A 20,009-nucleotide genomic window follows, 5' to 3' on the forward strand; every position below is an offset into this window, starting at 1 on the left:
CAAAATTACATAAAAATTTATTCAGAGATACTTTTTCTATTACTTATGTTATTATTCTTTCCGCTTAAATCTGAATTTTATTTTGGCGTAGGACTGAATAACTTTTTATTTCTCTTCAAATGTGTATCCACTTTCAGGGCACCTGGGTGGCTCAGTCAATTGAGCGTTCAACTTCAGCTCAGGGAATGGTCTCACAGTTTGTGGGTTCAAGCCCCACATTGGGCTCTGTGCTAACAGCTCAGAGCCTAGAGTCTGTTTCAGATTCTGTGTCTCCCTCTCTCTCTACCCTTCCTCCACTCATACTCTGTCTCTGTCTCTCAAAAATGAATAAACATTAGAAATACATATATTAATAAAAAATGTGTGTCCACTTTCATAACATGAACAATCCATACTTTATCCAATCACATGAAATATTAGGTCTATCAAATTAATTTTCACAACTTCTCCTTGTTCGTTCTTTTTTTGTGTATTTCTCTTCACATGTTTTTCCAGATGTCTTGCCTTGCACTTGGATTTTTTTCACATTTTTATCTGGATAAAAAGTTTTTATCAGGTTGTAAAATGATTGTGTTGAGACTTTTTTCAGTATTGCTTTTATTTTTTCATTCATGTCAGCATGATTGACATCCTAACTGCTCAGTCCTTCTCCTGAGAACCACCAACTGCAGAAGTTCAGAAGTTTCTAAAGCTTCCTAAAGTCTCTTCCAGTCTGCCTTTTGTGTAGGTCTTGACTAGTCACAGGAAGTTCATTCCTACACAGTTCATTTGGAGTAGTATCCTGAATAGGAATATTCCTGTATGTTTCCCAAGTGTGCATTATGATATTGTTCCTCCAAAGACTTCCTCCACTCATAGTCAGAAGTCTGGAAACAAGGCCTCAGAGGCTGGGAGCAGGAGCACAGTGTGTGCCTGGAGAGTATCCACAGTAGACAAACAGAATCCAAGGCATGGGAAATCCAGCACCACCAAGAAGCACTATCCCAGAGCACTGAGTCCTGCACAGTCCTTCCTCTCCCTTGAAATCCCATTTAGCATTTTACCTCCCGAATCTGGGCTTCCTAAATTATACCCATAACACCAACAATGTGCTTGCTGCTGTATGAAGACTAGGGTACTGGACCAACAATAAATTCAAAGATGGCTAGTGCCTCACTCTGAGCCAGGCATGGGGAGAGGATGGGGGTGCTGTAGCCTCATGCTATCTGCATGCCACAGGTGCTCATGCGAGCTTGGCCAGTCCAATGTCCTCTTGGCCTCCCTTCTCTCATGAGAAGTGATCAATTCAGACAAGGTGGTCACTGCACTTCTATAATGGAAGAGCCTGTGGAAATACATGATTTGTGCCTTTATTGCTTTTTTGAACACACTTCCTCTGTTACAAAGTGAATGACTGATGGTACAATGGAACAAATGTTTCAAAAAGATAGGATTTGGACACAAAAAGTCTGATTTATAAGAGTTTCAAACAGGGAAGGTATTTAGCTTTTTATTTTACCAATACTTTGAAAAAGAAATCATTTTGAAACTACTCAATTCTTTAGTGCTCATAGCTCTCATTATTTTTAATCCACACGAACACCTACAGGCGATACAATCCAATGCTTGTGGAAACCATCTCTTAAAGGCAACAATTCAACTCCATGGAACTTAAAGACATTGCCTTATTACACTGCCTTGGCCCTCAACATAACAACAACCCTTCTCTGTGGTGTCCTCACATTGAGAAGCTTGCCCCATCTTTGTCAGGACCCACTTGGCAGCTTGTCCCTCCCAAGACATCCTAGATACCAGTGGGCCCCTCTTGCTGCCCAACTATCATCATCACTGAGTGTGCTCTCAGCACATACAAAGACCCCATGGATGGGTCGCCTGGGTGGCACAGTCGGTTGAGCGTCCGACTTCAGCCAGGTCACGATCTCGCGGTCCGTGAGTTCGAGCCCGCGTCAGGCTCTGGGCTGATGGCTCAGAGCCTGGAGCCTGTTTCCGATTCTGTGTCTCCCTCTCTCTCTGTCCCAAAAATAAATAAACGTTGAAAAAAAAATTAAAAAAAAAAAAAAAAAAAAACAAAGACCCCATGGATAACACTTCCTGCACTTTCAGAATACTTCAGAGTACATTGCGCTGCCTGGCAGTGGCCTTGCTGTACACTCCACCCCCCAAAACAACTGGCTCAGAAATACATATACACATCTCTTCTATTCAAATATTTATCAAGCATTTACTATGCCAAGTGAGTGGAGGGGCAGAGATGAATAAGACATGGCCCCTGCTATGAGAGAGAGGAGACCTTCCCTGGAGTATAAATGATCTGAGAACAAGACAGAGGGTATGAATGGCCACTGCCATAAGAGCATAGGTAAGAAAGAAAACCAGCATCCCAAGAGAGTAGTGGAATTTGTTCTCAAGAAACTCAGAAGTAAAGTCAGAGGGGAAAGTAAATTGTCCAACAAAATGACCCCTCCCCAGATGAATCTAGCTGGCATCTCCAGGGTGGGTCTTGAGCCACAAATCTATAAATATCTGCCATACGTGGAGAGGCAATGTACCTCATTCTGGGTTGACGGGGTAAGGGGTATCATGTGGGGCCCTACCCAGAGCTGGGGGTGCTGCAGCAAAATGCCTGACCCACAAAAGTCACACCTGATGCCCTTTACTGGACCAGCAGACATTTTCCTGGGGACTTACAAGGGCCAGAAGAACAGGGGAATCCTGATCCTCTAAGCTTGAGGGTCTGCCCAATGGTGAAAAAGTGATATTGGGGAAATGTGGTTCACATGTGTATCCATCTGTAAGCCAAACGCAAACTTGCACTGTTAAGAGGTTTACCCTGTCTCTCCATTGATGAAAGGCAGAACTCCAGAGCTCATCCACCACAGCCCACCAGGATGGGTTAGAAACCAGGGGCCAAGTCTGGCTAGCTGCTGTCCTCACCTCTTTTGTATTTGTATTTCCTTTGAAAAACTTCCTTCTTCTGTGGTAAAATCTTTATGACCTGTTTTCTGAGCTTACTCTGTTTTATTTGTCTCTTACACAGAGAAGAGCAGTGATGCTGGGATGGGGTTGCTTCCTCTGCATCTTCAGGCAGTGCTCTCCAAAGACACAGGAAGTACCCACAAGAGGCAAACTGGCCTCCAGAACCCCACCCCTACAAGCTGTCCCCAGGTCTGGCACACTTATGCCTCTGCATTGTTCTGGGTCTGGACTCACGTTACCCCTTAGAGAGCAAACTGAGTACTTGTTCAGTGAAACAAAGCCAACTGCAGGGCTTTTCCCTGCATAGAAGGCCCATAGTGGTAGCCCTGGTTAAATAAAGCTATGCCACTTCTCTCTCTTTTTTTTAAAGATCAGTGCTTGCAATTTTATTTTGGTTGCTCTTATGGATATACAGTAATAATCCTGGTGATCCAAATACTGCTGTCAAAAGCATACAGAAAAAAAATTAAAAGGTTGAAATTTAAAAACTGCTCCTTACCATGAAATTTTGAAGCCAACCTTTTTTAATTGGTTTGTCTTGTTCCAGACAAGATTTAATGAGGCTTGCAAGGCTATTGAAAACTATAATAAGATTGCAAATTTAAAACTGAATATTATTCAGGCCTTAAAAAGGAAGGAAATTCTGCAATGCTACAATATAGATGAAGCTTGAGAAATCATGCCAAGTGAAATAAGCCAATCACAAAAAGACAAATACCATATTATTCCACTTACATATTGTATCTAGGGGAATTAAATTCACAGAGATAGAAAATAGAATGGTAGTTGCCAGTGAATGAGGGGAAAAGGGAAAGGGAGTTGTTTAGTGGGCACAGAGTTTCAGTTTCACAAGATAAAAAGACGATAGTGGTGATGGCTATATAACAATGTGAATGCATTTAATACTACACACTTAAAAATGGTTACAGTGATAAATTTTCTGATATGGGTACTCCCTTCCTTGCTTTTATTCCTGCTCTTGTGTTTTAAATTCACCAATAAAGAGAGAATCCATATAACCCTAAACACCCTACCCTTGACCCTAGCAAAGGCACAGCCCCAGGTCCACACTTCCTCCCTCTCTGTCTACCTACAACCTTGCTTTTTGGCTCCAGGCATGCAGCATACCCTCCAGGATTTGTAAGGAATAAACCTTGCTTTTTCAAAGTTCCCCGAAGATTGTTGCAGAGGTATGTCTTTCAAGACCAGTCTCAATACTGGCTGCAGTCAGGGAAATGTCTTTGGGGGCTGCCACAAGAAATATGGAGCCATGTGAGCGCCTCAAGACAGTCTGACACAAAGCAGCATACTAACACAAGAAAAAAGAGGGAAAAACTTTTAAAAATTGGAACAAGTATAATAAAGGTAGAGATATAAGATGAGGACACCTTAAAAACAAGAATGAGGGATGCCAAAGCTTGGCATGCAGGTCACCTGTTGGGACCTAGCTCTCCCACCCCAGGATTCCCCCTGACCTTACTTGAGACTGCATGCCCCCTGGTGGTCCTGGTGAGCAGGTGCATCTCCAGCCTTGCACACCCAGCTCCCAACTATAGCCACTCAATCTACAGAAAGTCCACATCTCTCCCAGACCTACCTTAAACCTGAGTTCCCAGCACAGCTCTTCCTCATTCTGCCCAGCCTCACACCCTGAAATTTTTCTGCCATAATTCAGAAGCGTCCCTCCAAGGGCACCTGGGTGGCTTAGTCAGTTAAGCATCAGACTCTTGATTTGAGCTCAGGTCATGATCTCATAGTTAATGGGATTGAGCCCCACATTGGGCCCTGCACTGATACATGGAGCCTTCTTGGGATTCTCTCTCTCCCTCTCTGCCCCTCCCCCTTCTCACTCTGTCTCTGTAATAATACATAAAATAAATAAACAAAGATTAAAAAAAGAAAAGAGGTATCCCTCCAGTTACCCCAGAAGGTCCTCCTGGCACAGGATCCTCAGAGTCTCACCCCTGGCTCATAATTTCCATGGCCTTGGTCCCTAGAGGGGTGGGTAAGATCAGATGCTGCTGGCATCTCTCTATTCATGCCCTGCCCTAGGTGGCTGTGTTTTTCCCCTTGGGACCTCCAACAAACCCCAAGGGTGAATGGGACTTCAAAGCCTTTTACAATTGAATTACTATTCAACAAATAGTACAGCAATAGGCAACAAACTTGTATATTTAGGAGCTTCAGGCATGCTCTCTAAACCCACCCCTGCCAGTACCCAAAAGTGTTAGGGAGTGCTCAGCCAGGAAGGTGAAGAGCCAATAGCTCCTCTCTCCTGTGAGGCCAGTAAAATATGCCCTTGGGAAGCTGAACAGGACCCAGGTGAGGCCCAGGATAAAGGAGTCCACCCAATATGCAAGCCCACCCTCTGCAGTCCCCCTAGAATCACAGCTGAGGAACAGGCTTTTCCACCTGCCCTTATTGCTTAGTGTGGTCTAGCTGAGTCCAGAGGGTTGATGGCCAGGGGCATGAACAAGTTCACCAGCCCTTACATAGAGTCCAGGCTCAGGCAGGTACCAGAGCCTCAGGAAGGCTCCCAAGGGCCATGTGTATGAGGGGCTTGGTGAGGAGGAGTTGAGTACCCAGCCAGGACACAGGCACTCAGGACAGTGGGGAAGTGTGGTCACCCTCTAACAAGAATGAAAAGTCCTGGATTCACCCCTTAGGAGCAACATCAAACACACAAGCCCAGGACAAAAGGGGCACAGTTTTTTGACTGCCCAAGTGATGTGGACACAGAGCACCAGTTCCCACCATTGACAGGACTCAGGCAGAGCATGCAACACTTTAGAAGTGAATGAAGCTTAGAGATGACCTAGACCCCATGGGCAGGTGAAACAGAGTGGCAAAGGTGAGGGAGATGAAGGGCCCTACCACTGGACCCTTGGCCATGATGAGAGGAGAAAGCACAGCAATGCCACTCACTGCACAATGGACAGTGTATTCCTTGAAAACAGGGGAACAGTTCAGAGTCAAACATTCTTAGAGAGACCAGAAAGGAGGACACTGACCTCTATGCCCCCAAAATGGCAATGAATAGCACCCCTCTTACAGGCCAGTGGGACTGTAACAGAGGTAACCTGAGGGACCAGCATCTGAGGACAACTCTATTGGTACTGGATGAAAAGACACATTCCTATAGGGTGAAGATAAAACGCCATGATGGCTGCCCTCCACCAGGAAAGGGGAACATGCAGGATGTTAGAAGATCACATATCTGTACAAAATGCACCTCCTTGTTTAGAAGTTGAAAAAACTGACCTCTCTGAGGATGTATGAAAGGCTACATGAAAGGTCCATTTGAGCCCAGGTTCCTTTCTGTTCCCACAGAGTGCAGGAGAGCAGAGGTGAAAGGCTGGTCCCCAGGGAACCCTGAGGACACTGTTTCCAGGGTGACAAGGGCCACATAGGACTAGGGCAGTAGAGAGACACAGTCAATCTGCATTTGGAGAATATTCAGGCAGCTCCAGGGACGGTGGGATCATGTCCAGAAGCCTTTTTTATAGGTCAGGTCAGGAACCAAGTGACATTTCTCAGTGGAAGACCTCCTGACCCAGGAGTCATTTCCTGCTTATACACTAGAAATGATGCTAAAACCATTAACTTGACTCCTTAACAGAAAAGTACAAAATTGAATTGTCCAAATTTACATAGCCTTAATTTCTGTGAGTAGAGACAGGAGCAAGCTTAAAGGCCAGCACTGGTTTCCATCCTCTACTGATGGCATTTCCCCTCACAAACCTCCACTAAAGCCACTCAGCAAATCACAGCCAGGGAGAAGCAATCTTGCTATGCTTGTTGCCATCACAGACATCCCTGGGTACTTCACACCATGATCCCCACATGTGTAATTGATAGCACAAAAAAAGACAGGTCAAGTCCAGATAGCCCCTGGGTGATGGGGCAGCCCTGCCACAGAGATGAGGGTGGGAGCTGTGGTTGATAAGCTCAGAGTTGGAGGCATAACCCCAACTCTTCAGAGTCCAACCCCTCAATAGAGTCAGAGAAATGACAAGATTCACCAGCTTCATCCACAGAATCAGAAGACACTTTTGTGCACATAACTGAGACACAGAGTTGAGAGTGTTCAAGAGTGGCAGTCCAAATTCACTCTCTGCAATAGGAGGTAGGGCCATTTGCTAGAAGAGAGGAAGACTGGAAAAAGTGGGGAAGTTGTAGGATAGCTTCCATGGGCCATAAAATTGAGAGTACAGAATTAACTCATGAAAAAAGGGTTCCTCCTAGAAACTCTGTGAGGTGGAAGCTTGCAAGGGTAAGGACTTTGTAGTGGCCATTCAGACTTTGTAATGGCCATTCTCTGCCAGTGCACTCAGTACCCTGAGAGTCAGAGTGGGAGAACCAAAGCTTAGATACAGCTGGGTGAGAAGGCACAAGGTGCCAAGAGAGACAAAGTGACACAGTCACTGGAAACATGCTGGAAGAGGAGAAAAACACACCCTGGGGGCCAGTAGGAAGAAGCATTGTGTGCATGAGAGAAGGCTGAGAAACTTATTGAGCTCAAGGAAATGTTGGGAATAAAGGATAAGAAAGCCAGAAGGGCAAGATACAAAACTGCTCTGGGGCAGACATTGGCAAAGACAGTCACGAGTGTGAGCCAGTGACATTGAATGTAGAGAAATGTCATCAAGTGCAAGGAGGTTGGGGGAACTTCAGAGTTGGAATTGCTCATGGAAGAGTGCCTTATGAGAATGACTGTTAATGGAGAAAAAAGGAAAACAAAGACTCCAGTGTCAAAATCCTCACAGGTATGCAGTGAGTGAGCAGAACACCAATGATGCCATCAAAGAAGATGCTAATGAGCACTTAGATAATCCAGCACCACCATAGTAAAGTTAATTCAAACAAGAAACATCAAAAGACACTAAAACTATTGAGTAAAAAAAATCAGATGAGGAATGAGATATTGACATTTCCACAAAATATTAATTACAGAAGAGAAAAGAGCAACTTCACAGTGGGGAAGACTAGTGAACATCACCTTAACTAAGTGATCAAAGTGTACAGCAAAAGTAATGGGACAAAATGAAATCAAGCACCACCTAACAGGATGAAATGAAAAAGGCACAGCATTGCTTCTCTGATGTGGCTGCTAAAAATGCATAACCTGAATCCAATCAGAAGGACATATCAGGAAAATGAAAATGAGGGAACCTTTTATAAAATAACTATACCCTAATCTTCAAAAGGTTCAACATCCTGAAAGTCAAGAGGAGATTCAAAAAAGTGTCCCAGACTGAAGGAGATAAAAAAAAAATCACAATAAATGCAATATGTGCTTCTGAATTGGGTTCTTTGCTATAAAGGAAGGTCACTATTCCTAAAGATGGAAAACTTGACTGGAGTTTTTAGATGAAGAGTATATGGGAGTTTCTCAAAATACACTGTAACTTTTCTATAAGATTATTTCAAAATAAAATAATAATTTGTGAAAGTCTAGAAATAAGCCTAAAGTGAGCAAAATAATAAGCTAAAACTACTGATCAATCTAAATAACTAATGAGATTGAATGATATTCTACATAAAACTATGTGAAAAGGAGACTAATTTTTAAAGACTTCCCAATGTTTTTTGATTCCCAGTAATAGTCTTTTGCAGATTATCCATCATATTGACCCAAAGGAGGGAAGGGCAAACGCCAGCTGAGAAGGAAGAATATTTGAGCATTGTTGGAATAGCCACCATATCATTTCCACGTGTAATTAATTAACTCATGTTCTATAAGTTGGCCCCTAGTGCCTTTTTATAAATGGAAGAATGGGATGCTAGTTTAGTAGTTGCTCAGTCTCCTATTTTAAACAGACTATTTTTAATGCATACATTAATTCAATTGAAGTTTTAAATTCCTGATCAGGACGGTTGCTCCCCTTCCAAGAAATGCCATGCACACACAATTGCACATCCCATGATGGAAAGGTTATGGGAACAATCACAGACAGACATGCCCCTCATCACAACTGTGCTGCTTCCACCAAGCCCTAAGGACATTATGAAAGCTTCTACCACTGTCATTGTTATCTCTCCTTCAAAATCCTTATATTTTGTCTCTGTCAGACTCCCCAGGAGTGCTGGCAAGTGGGAGTTGTAGGTCCTCAGCATGTCTGCCCAGAATTGAAGACCAGGTATCTGTCATAGACCACTGATGTGGGCACTTCCTCAAGCAATGCTCCTCAGTGGAGCACTGCAAGCAGTGATGTGCCCAGCCAGACCAGCACTTCCCTGCCAGCCTCACAAAGATATCACCCTGATATTGTTGATTTTTTTAAAAATCCTAGCTTGAAATACAAAAGTGAGCCATGACTGGCTTGTTCTAAGACAAATCCAAACTTCCTGTACCCTTGCAGGTACAGAAATGTACTTCCACTTAGTATCTCAGAAATATTATCTTTTTTTTTTTAATTTTTTTTTTCAACGTTTATTTATTTTTTGGGGACAGAGAGAGACAGAGCATGAACGGGGAAGGGGCAGAGAGAAAGGAAGACACAGAACCGGAAGCAGGCTCCAGGTTCTGAGCCATCAGCCCAGAGCCTGACGCGGGGCTCGAACTCACGGACCGCGAGATCGTGACCTGGCTGAAGTCGGACGCTTAACCGACTGCGCCACCCAGGCGCCCCCAGAAATATTATCTTTATGAGATTTTCTTTCAAATAAAATCAATAGGATGTAACAGCTGGAATGGCAGAATAAGAACCAGTAAAAAATTTCTCCACAAAAGCAATAAAAACACAGATAAAAATTGCCAGAGTAATACTTTCAGGGGGGGCTAAATATTTTTTCTCTTTTTTTAGCATAATTGACACGCACTATTATATTAGTTTCAGGTGTACAACATTAGTGATTCAACAAGCTTATACGTTATGCTATGTTCATCACAAGCATAGTAGTACCATCTGTTACCATACAATGCTATGACAATATCACTGACTATATTTCTTATGCTGTGCCTTTTATTCCCATGACTTATTCATTCCATAACTAGAAGCCTGTAATTCCCACTGTACCCATTTTTCCCTTCCTCCACTCCCTTCCCCTCTGGCAACTATCAGTTTGTAACAGGTCTGACTCTGCTTTTTGTTTGTTTATTCATTTGTTGTTTTTTTAGATTCCATATATGAGTGAAATTATATAAGATTTCTCTTGCTCAGTCTAATTTATTTCACATAGCATAATACCCTCTAGGTCCATCCATGTTGTCATAAATGACATAATCTCAATTTTTGGAGGTATATGAGTGTGTGTGTGTGTGTGTGTGTGTGTGTGTATACACATTCTTTCTTGTGGATGTATATATATGTATATATGGATGTGTATATATAGAGAGATGTGTATAGAGATATAGATATCTATAGACATAGAGATAGGTGTATAGAGATATAGATAGATGTGTATAGAGATATAGACATAGATATAGATGATATAGATATAGATATAGATATAGATATAGATATAGATATAGACATCTTCCTTATCCATTCACCTATCAATGGACATTTAGATTGCTTCCATATATTGGCTATTGCAAATAATGTTGCAATAAACATAGGGATACATATATATTTTTCAATTAGTATTTCTGTTTTCTTTGAGTAAATACCCAGTAGTGGAATTATGGAACCATATGGTATTTCTATTTTTAATTTTCTGAGGAATCTCCATACTGTTTTTGACAGTTGTTCCCACCAACAGTGTACAAGGGTTTCTTTCTCTCACATCCTCCCCAAATGTGGGGGATAGGCTTAGGAATCCCCCAGGCTTACACCAATGGGTTAACAAGGCATAAAGAAATACAAAACCATACACCTGAGTTTGGGTAAACCAGATTGGCACTCCAAGAATATGGGCATGCAAAGGCACCCCAAGAATAGGGAGGTGAAAAGGCACCAGGAATAGGGAGGTTCAAAGACACACCAAAATAGAAAGGGGGTGCAGAGCCCCCAGAAGAGAGAGGGAGGGGCAAAGGCCCAAAATAGAAATGGGCACAAAGGCTCCCAATACAAAGGTATATGAGGTAAACAAGACTAGGCATGCAGGGCAAAAATGCCCCCAATTTACTACTATAGCAGAAAAGCTTGCTTTGACAGAAGAAAAGGGCCAAGTTAGGTAAATTGGTGAATTGGACTATAGACCGCTTCGCAAAGCAGCCAGAGTGGAGATGGTTAACAAAAGAAAAGATGCCTTATTAACCCTGAGGTTATTTCCCCTATCTGTCTCATCCCCTAGGCTAGCTAAGATAAACAGAGGTGCTGCCTCATGTCCGCAATAAACAACCTCCTCCCGACTGCCCAGTTCCCAGATTTTGTTTTGTATTAACCCAAACCCCTAATCCCGAATATCTTCAAGACCCCCTTTCCCTCACATCCACAGTTAATGTTCACAGATTCATTGTCTCTTTGTGCACATCCATCACCATGTTTGTAAGTGTTCTGATCCTAATAAAAATGGGGCAAGGACCTTTATTCATGGTTCTTGTCTTTTCCTGGACATTAGCCATCTCTCGTTTTTCATCCTGCATCCTGCTTTCTTGCTACACAAGAGAGAAGTTTAGACCCAGAGTCTACAACACCCAACACTTGCTATTTAGTGTCTTTTTGATAGCCATTCTGACAGGTTTCAGGTGATATCTCATTGTGGTTTTGATTTGCATTTCCCTGATGATTAGTGATGTTGAGCATCCTTTCATGTGTCTATTGGCGATCTGTATGTCTTCTTTGGGAAAATGTCTACTCAGGTCCTCTGCCCATTTTTTAATTGAGTTGTTTGCAGTTTTTTGGTGTTGAGTTTCATAAGTTCTTTATATATTTTGGATATTAACTCCTTATGGATATATCATTTGCAAATATCTTCTCTCATTCAGTAGGTTGCTTTTTTTGTTATTGATAATTTGGCAGAGTTCTAGAGTTGGCTCTTTTATATGCTAGTTGTATTGTGGATTTTGAAAAGTTCCAACACATTTTGGGAATCCAGAAGCCACATGCATGTGCATAGTCTGGACCTGGGCTTCCAGGGCTAAGCACAGGCCCAGGAAATACCTGAGAAGGCCCTAATGTGTCATGTCTGGCTGACCTTGAGACTGCACAAGCAATAAATGAAGAATAAGGCAGAGTGCCTGACTGAATGTTAAAGGTTTATCCCAACATGCACATATAGCCCCTTGGCAAAAAGGGAGACTTAGGAGTTCTAGACATTTAAGAATATCTCTATTAAGCACCTGGGTGGCTCAGTCGGTTAAGCATCCAACTTTGGCATAGGTCATGAGCTCACGTTACATGAGTTCACAACTTGCTTTGGGTGAGCTCAGGTCCTGCTTCAGGTGAGCATGAGCCCTGCTCTGGGCTCCATTCTCTCAGTCTCTCCCTCTCCCTCCCTCACTCTGTCTCTCCCAACATCTCTCCCTCTCTCTCTACACCTTGTGGGATTTTCTCTGTCTCTCTCTCTCTCTCTCTCTGCCTCTCTCTCTCACTTGCTCTCTCTCTAAATATATAAAATAAGATTTTAAAAAATCTTTGTCATCAAATCACTATGCTAAGATAATTCCATGGCAACACACAGTAAATAATACAGACTTAACAAAATTCACTCAGGAAAGTCACTAAAGAACAGCAACAACAACAAACCATAGGAAAGGGGAAGAATTTCTCCCTTAGGAAAGAACCTTAGGAAGAAACTGATTTCCAGAGTTTCCACTCTATATCATTTAAAACTTCCAATTTCAACAAAAACTTATGAGACATACAAAGGCATGTATGGCCCATACACAAGGAGCATGGTTAATAGGCACCCTCCCTGAAGAAGGTCAGACATTGGACTTCCTAAACAAAAACTTTAAATCAGTGATTTTAAGCATGTTCAAAAAACCAAAGGAACCCATATTTAAAGAACTCTATGCAAGCATGAGACTAGTGTCTCATAAAATAGAGAATATCAGTAAAGAAAAAGTATTAAAAAGAACAAATAGAAGTTCTTGTAAACTTTTCACTTGTAAAGTACAAGTGAAATAAAAATTTCAATATGGTGGCTCAACAGTATGTTCAGAAAGAAAGCCCTTCAACTAATAATTCCATGGACTGTAAAATGACTCTTCAAAATAAAGGAGAGAGGAAAATGGAAACCTGGGAAGTTCTAAGCCCTCTTTCCCTCACAGAAACTGAAAGAAGGAAGGAAGGAAGGAAGGAAGGAAGGAAGGAAGGAAGGAAGGAAGGAAGGAAGGAAGGAGAGGAGGAGAGAGGAAAGAAGGAAGGAAGGACCAGAAATTTTTTGAACCAACTTTGTAGGAGCTCTGGAAAACAGTCAAAGGTTTACAGCAATCAACCAAAAGCCCAAAAATTAACAAGCCATCTTCAAAAGGGTAGGAAAGTTTGGAGGCATTTCACTTGCCTTTGACCCACACACTCCCTGATGTGGAAGTTATCTGACTCTTGAACAGGTGGAAGTCTGGTTCTCAGTTCATCCCAACCTTTTAAAGTAGAAAAGGCAAAAAAGACTTCATTTGAAATGTATTGAGCATCTCTATCCTAAGCTGTCTGGGGGATATGTGAAAGATTCCTATATGATGAAATGTGCTTATCTCTGTTTCACATAACTTAGTGCAGGTGGGAAAATCAGCAGTCATCTGCTAACAAAACCTTCAAGGTGAACTACAAACCCATAAACATGTGGGGCAAGATATTATAGGTGGAGATATACAATAGATCATCTAAGGCCATAGAAGAAACTGGGGTAAGAATCTTTGGGAAATTACGACATTCAAAAGCAGCCATGAATACAAGGGAATCTAAAAGGCCACACACATACCCAGGCCAGACAAATGACCGGAAAATTCCTGAGAAAAACTTAAACATTACCTCAAGTTGATCCCTAACTCAGAGGAAGTCTAGCTCAGTGGAAAGAAAGAGAAGGACTGAAGATTGAATTCAATCACCAACTTTCAATGATTTAATCAATGGTGCCTACATAATGGTGCCATTTAAAACATAATCTCTGTTTTAAAAAAAATGGGGGGGGGGCCGCCTGGGTGGCGCAGTTGGTTAAGCGTCCGACTTCAGCCAGGTCACGATCTCGCGGTCCATGAGTTTGAGCCCCGCGTCAGGCTCTGGGCTGATGGCTCGGAGCCTGGAGCCTGTTTCCGATTCTGTGTCTCCCTCTCTCTGCCCCTCCCCCGTTCATGCTCTGTCTCTCTCTGTCCCAAAACATAAATAAAAAACGTTGAAAAAAATTTTAAAAAAATGGGGGGGAGAAGCTAAGATGGTAGAACAGCATGAAGTTTTTTGTGTGTCTCACGTCCATGAAATACAGCCAGACCAACACTAAACCATCCTGCACACCTAGAAAACCGATCTGAAGATTAACACAACAATCTGCACACCCTGAACCACAGAAATCAGCAGGTACGTGGCACAGAGAGGTGAACTGGGGGAAAGAGAAGCCATGGAGAGCAGGGAGCCACTTTTGCATGCAGAGAAGAGGACAGAGATGGGGAGGGGGGAATACGGGAAAAGCACTTCCCACCAAATGCAGCCGGAGAAAAAGTGGAAAAGTGGAAATAGCCACAAGACTGAACTAAAAAGGGAGAAAGGAGAAAGGAGAGGGTTTAAATACCATTCAGACTATGAACAGGGGAAGCTCAGAGTCTGAAACTCCACAGCTCAATACCTGGCAGTGCTCTGGTAGAAGGGCAAATCCCCAGGAGCAGAGTGGAGTCCGGGTTCTTCAGACCACATGGGGAGAGGCGGTTCCCCTCCTAGAAGGACACCTGATAGAAGCTGTGTGGGTCCTCCAAAGGCAAGGCCCCAGTGGACCTGGGAGAATAACCACATTTGCTGGTGCTGGAACAATGTCATTAGGGTGAAGCCTGGTGCCAGATGTGTGCTGTGATTTTCCATTATAACTGAAAGGCTGCTGCTACACTATCTCATGAACTTTTTCTGGGGCGGGCTGGCAACTGGCCACAGTCTCTGGGCATCAGCAGCAACCCAGTCCCACAAACGTTCCTGGGGATGACCAGCACCTGGCCAATTGCTCGGTGAGACCCTTCTGCAGAAGGGCAGAACCAGTCAAAGCCACAGTCCATCAGAAGTAAGGGGTCGGGAGAAACAACTGCATCTGAGACAAAACTCAGGAGAGAGGTGCTATCTGGGACTTGGTCACAGACTGTGTAAAAGCAGGGAGTGGTTAGAAGCTGAAGATAAAGGACAGGTGCATGATTGCTGACCAGGGAGAACAGATACTAGAGACTGAATAGCTGGGTGACGCCATTTTCACTGCTCCCACGCATGCACATACGCACCTACAAGCACCACAACAATCCACCCCAGTAAGATAAGCAGTGCCATCTAGTGGAGAACAGAGCCATTACACTAAGCCCCACCTAACTGGGCCAACCTCACTCTTCAGGAGCACAAGTCTCTTCACCTGCTTAGTTTATGGACTATAAAAGAGATTCATAGTTTGACTTCTAGGGGAAAACGAAGTAATTTTAATCGTATTTCAGTCTGTTTGCTAGTCCATCTATTCAATTTCTTTCTTTTTTTGTTTCTTTTTTCTATTTTCTCTTTTTCGTTTCTTTTCTTTTCCTTGAATAAAGAGAAAAAAATCATTTTTATTTTCAATTTTTTAATGTTTTCTTTAATATTTTCTACAATATTTTTCACTTTTGTGTAAATTTTTTCAAATTCTATTTTAATTACATAATTTCACTTTAGTCTACATCAGTGTATTCATTTTTTCAAATTGTCAACTAATTTCCTTCTTTTTCGTTCACCTTTTTTCACTAATCTGTCAAGCCCCTTTCAACACCCAGACCAAAACACACCTAGAATCTAGCATCATTTATTCAATTTTGTGTGTGTTTGTTTGTAATTTTTTTAATTTTAATATTTTTTCATTTTATTTTTTTAAAATTTTGTTACCCCATTATTTCCTTTTCTCCCTTCAAAATGACAAAAAAAGGAATTCACCCTAAAATAAAGAACAGAAAGAAACGACAGTCAGGGACTCAACAAACAAACACAGATACAAGCAAGTTGTCTGAACCAGAATTTAGAATCACGATAATAAGAATGCTAGCTGGAGTCAAAATAGATTAAAATCCCTTTCTGCAGACATAAAAGAAGTAAAAGCTAGTCAGGATGACATAAAAATGCTGTAACTGAGCTGCAATATAGAATGGATGCCACAGCAGCAAGGATAGATGAGGCAGAACAGATAATCAGTGATATAGAGGACAAACTTATGGAGAATAATGCAGAAAAAAAGAGGGTGATTAAGGCAAAATAGCACAATTTAAGAATTAGAGAAATCAGTGACTCATTAAAAAGGAACAACATCAGAACCATAGGTGTCCCAGAAAAGGTAGAGAGAAGTGGGGATAGAAGGGTTACAGGAGCAAATCATACCAGAAAACTTTCCTAACCTGGGTAAAGACACAGACACCATATCCAGGAAGCACAGAGGACTCCCATTATATTCAACAAAAACCGACCATCAACAAGGCATATCATACTCATATTCACAAAATACTCAGGCAAGGAGAGAATCTTGGAAGAAGCAAGGGAAAAAAAGTCCTTAACCTACAAAGGAAGACAGATTAGGTTTGCAGCAGGCATATCCACAGAAACTTGGCAGGCCAGAAAGGAGTGGCAGGATACATTCAAGTGGAAAAATATGCAGCCAAGAATTCTGTATCCAACAAGGCTGTCATTCAAAATAGAAGGAGAGATTAAAAGTTTCCCAGACAAACAAAAATTAAAGGAGTGTGTGACCACTAAACCAGCCCTGCAAGAAATTTTAAGGGGGACTCTCTGACAGGAGAAAAGATGAAAAAATACATACATACATACATACATACATACATACATACATACACACATACATAAATACCAAAGCAACAAAACTTAGAAAGGACCAGAGAACACCACCAGAAACTTCAACTGTACAAGCAACATAATGGCAATAAATTTGTATCTTTCAGTACTCACTCTAAACATCAATAGACTCAATGCTCCAATCAAAAGACATAGGGTAACAGAATGGATAAGAAAACAAGATCCATCTATATGCTATTTACAAGATACCCACTTTAGACCTAAAGACACCTTCAGATTGAAAGTACAGGGATGGAGAACCATCTATCATGCTAATGGTAAACAAAAGAAAGCCAGAGTAGCCATATTTACATCACAAAGTCTAGACTTTAAAATAAAGACTGTATCACAAGATGCAGAAGGGCATTATATCATAATTAAGTGGTCTATCCACCAAGAAGACCTAACAATTTGTAAACACTTAAGCGCCAAATGTGAAAGCACCCAAATGTATAAATCAATTAATCACAACATAAAGAATCTCATTGATAATAATACTATAGTAGTAGGGAACTTCAAACACCCCACTCACAACAATGGACAGATCATCTAGTCAAAAAATCAACAAGGAAACAATGGCTTTGAATGACACACTGGACCAGATGAACTTAACAGATATATTCAGAATATTTCATCCCAAAGCACCAGAATATACATTCTTCTCCAGTGCACATGGAACATTCTCCAGAACAGACCAAATACCGGGACACAAATCAGCGCTCAACAAATACAAAAAGATTGAGATCATACCATGCATATTTTCAGACTACAAGGCTATGAAACTCAAAACCAACCACAAGAAAAAATTTGAAACAGTAACAAATACTTAGAGATGAAACAACATCCCACTAAACAATGAATGGGCGGGGGCGCCTGGGTGGCGCAGCCGGTTAGGCATCCGACTTCGGCCAGGTCACGATCTCACGGTCCGCGAGTTCGAGCCCCGCGTCGGACTCTGGGCGGATGGCTCGGAGCCTGGATCCTGTTTCCGATTCTGTGTCTCCCTCTCTCTCTGCCCCTCCCCCGTTCATGCTCTGTCTCTCTCTGTCCCAAAAATAAATAAACGTTGAAAAAAAATTTTTAAAAAAATGTTGGTTTAAAGAATGAATGGGCTAACCAAGAAGTTAAAGAGGAAATTAAAAAGTTCATGGAAGCCAATGAAAATGATAACACCACAACCCAAAACCTCTGGGACACAGCAAAGGCGGTCATAAGAGGAAAGTATATAGTAATCCAGGCCTTCCTAAAGAAGGAAGGAAGATCTCAGATACACAACGTAACCTTACGCCTTAAAGAGCTGGAAAAAGAACAGCAAATAAAACACAAAACCAGCAGAAGACAGGAAATAATAAAGATTAGAGCAGAAATTAATGCTATCGAAACAAAACAAACAGTAGAACAGATCAATGAAACCAGAAGCTGGTTCTTTGAAAGAATAACAAAATTGACAAACCACTAGCCAGTTTGATCAAAAAGAAAAAGGAAAGGACCTAAACAAATAAAATCAAGAATGAAAGAGGAGAGATCACAACCAACACAGAAGAAATAAAAACAACAATAAGAGAACATTATAAGCAATTATATGCCAATAAAATGGGCAATCTGGGAAAAAATGGACAAATTCCAGAAACATATACACTACCAAAACTGAAACCAAGGAAGAAATAGAAAATTTGAACAGACCCATAACCAGTAAAGAAATTGAATTAGTAATCAAAAATCTGCCAAAAAACAAGAGTCCAGAGCCAGATGGCTTTCCAGGGGAATTCTAACAAACATTTAAGGAAGAGTTAACACCTATTCTCGTGAAGCTGTTCCAAAAAGTAGAAATGGAAGGAAAACTTCCAAACTCTTTCTATGAAGCCAGCATTACCCCGATTCTAAAACCAGACAGAGACCCGACTAAATAGGAGAATTATAGACCAATTTCCCCAATGAATATGCATGCAAAAATCCTCTACAACATATTAGCCAACCGGATCCAACAATACCTTAAAAAAATTATTCACCACGACCAAGTGGGATTTATACCTGGGATGCAGGGCTGGTTCAATATCCACAAAACAATTAAGGTGATTCATCACATCAATAAAAGAAAGGACAAGAGCCATATGATCCTCTCAATAGATGCAGAAAAAGTATTTGACAAAATACACCATCCTTTCTTGATTAAAAACCCTCAAGAAAGTAGGGATAGAAGGATCGTACCTCAAGATCATAAAAGCCACATAAAAACGACCCAACGCTAATATCATCCTCAGTGGGGAAAAACTGAGAGTTTCCCCCCTAAGGTCAGGAACAAGACAGGGATGTCCACTCTCGCCACTGTTATTCAACATAGTACTGGAAGCCTTAGCTTCTGCAATTAGACAACACAAAGAAATAAAAGGCATCCAAATCGGCCAGGAGGAGGTCAAACTTTCACTCTTCGCAGATGACATGATACTCTATATGGAAAACCCAAAAGATTCCACCAAAAAACTGCTAGAACTGATTCATGAATTCATCAAAGTTGCAGGATACAAAATCAATGCACAGAAATCGGTTGCATTCCTATTCACCGACAATGAAACAACAGAAAGAGAAATCAAGGAATCGATGCCATTTACAATTGCACCAAAACCCATAAAATACCTAGGAATAAATCTAACCAAAGAGGTGAAAAATCTATACATTGAAAACTATAGAAAGCTTATGAAAGAAATTGAAGAAGATGCAAAAAAAAAAAAAATGGAAAAATGGAAAATGCTCCTGGATAGGAAGAACAACTATTGTCAAAATGTCCATACTTCCCAAAGAAATCTACATATTCAATGCAATCTCTATCAATATGACACCAGCATTCTTCACAGATTATTTGTTCTAACAAATAATCCTAAAATTTGTATGGAACCAGAAAAGACCCAGAATAGCCAAAGCAATCTTGAAAAAGAAAACCAAAGCAGGAGGCATCACAATCCCGGACTTCAAGCTATACTACAAAGCTGTAATCATCAAGACAGTATGGCACTGGCACAAGAACAGACACTCAGATCAATGGAACAGAATAGAGAATCCAGAAATGGACGCACAAATGTATGACCAACTAATCTTTGAAAAAGAAGGAAAGAATATCCAATGGAATAAAAACAGTCTCTTCAGCAGGTGGTGCTGGGA

At 41.5% G+C, this 20,009-nt stretch overlaps 1 protein-coding gene across 1 annotated transcript in view; it reads right to left on the bottom strand.

Annotated features, from left to right (window-relative positions):
- OCA2 (OCA2 melanosomal transmembrane protein) overlaps positions 1 to 20,009 on the bottom strand; it is a 527,910-nt gene that overhangs the window by 454,352 nt on the left and 53,549 nt on the right. The window lies entirely within an intron of this gene.

Source organism: Herpailurus yagouaroundi, unplaced genomic scaffold (assembly GCF_014898765.1).
Source record: "Herpailurus yagouaroundi ecotype Mexico unplaced genomic scaffold, PumYag 185, whole genome shotgun sequence".
Taxonomy (NCBI): Eukaryota; Metazoa; Chordata; class Mammalia; order Carnivora; family Felidae; genus Herpailurus; species Herpailurus yagouaroundi.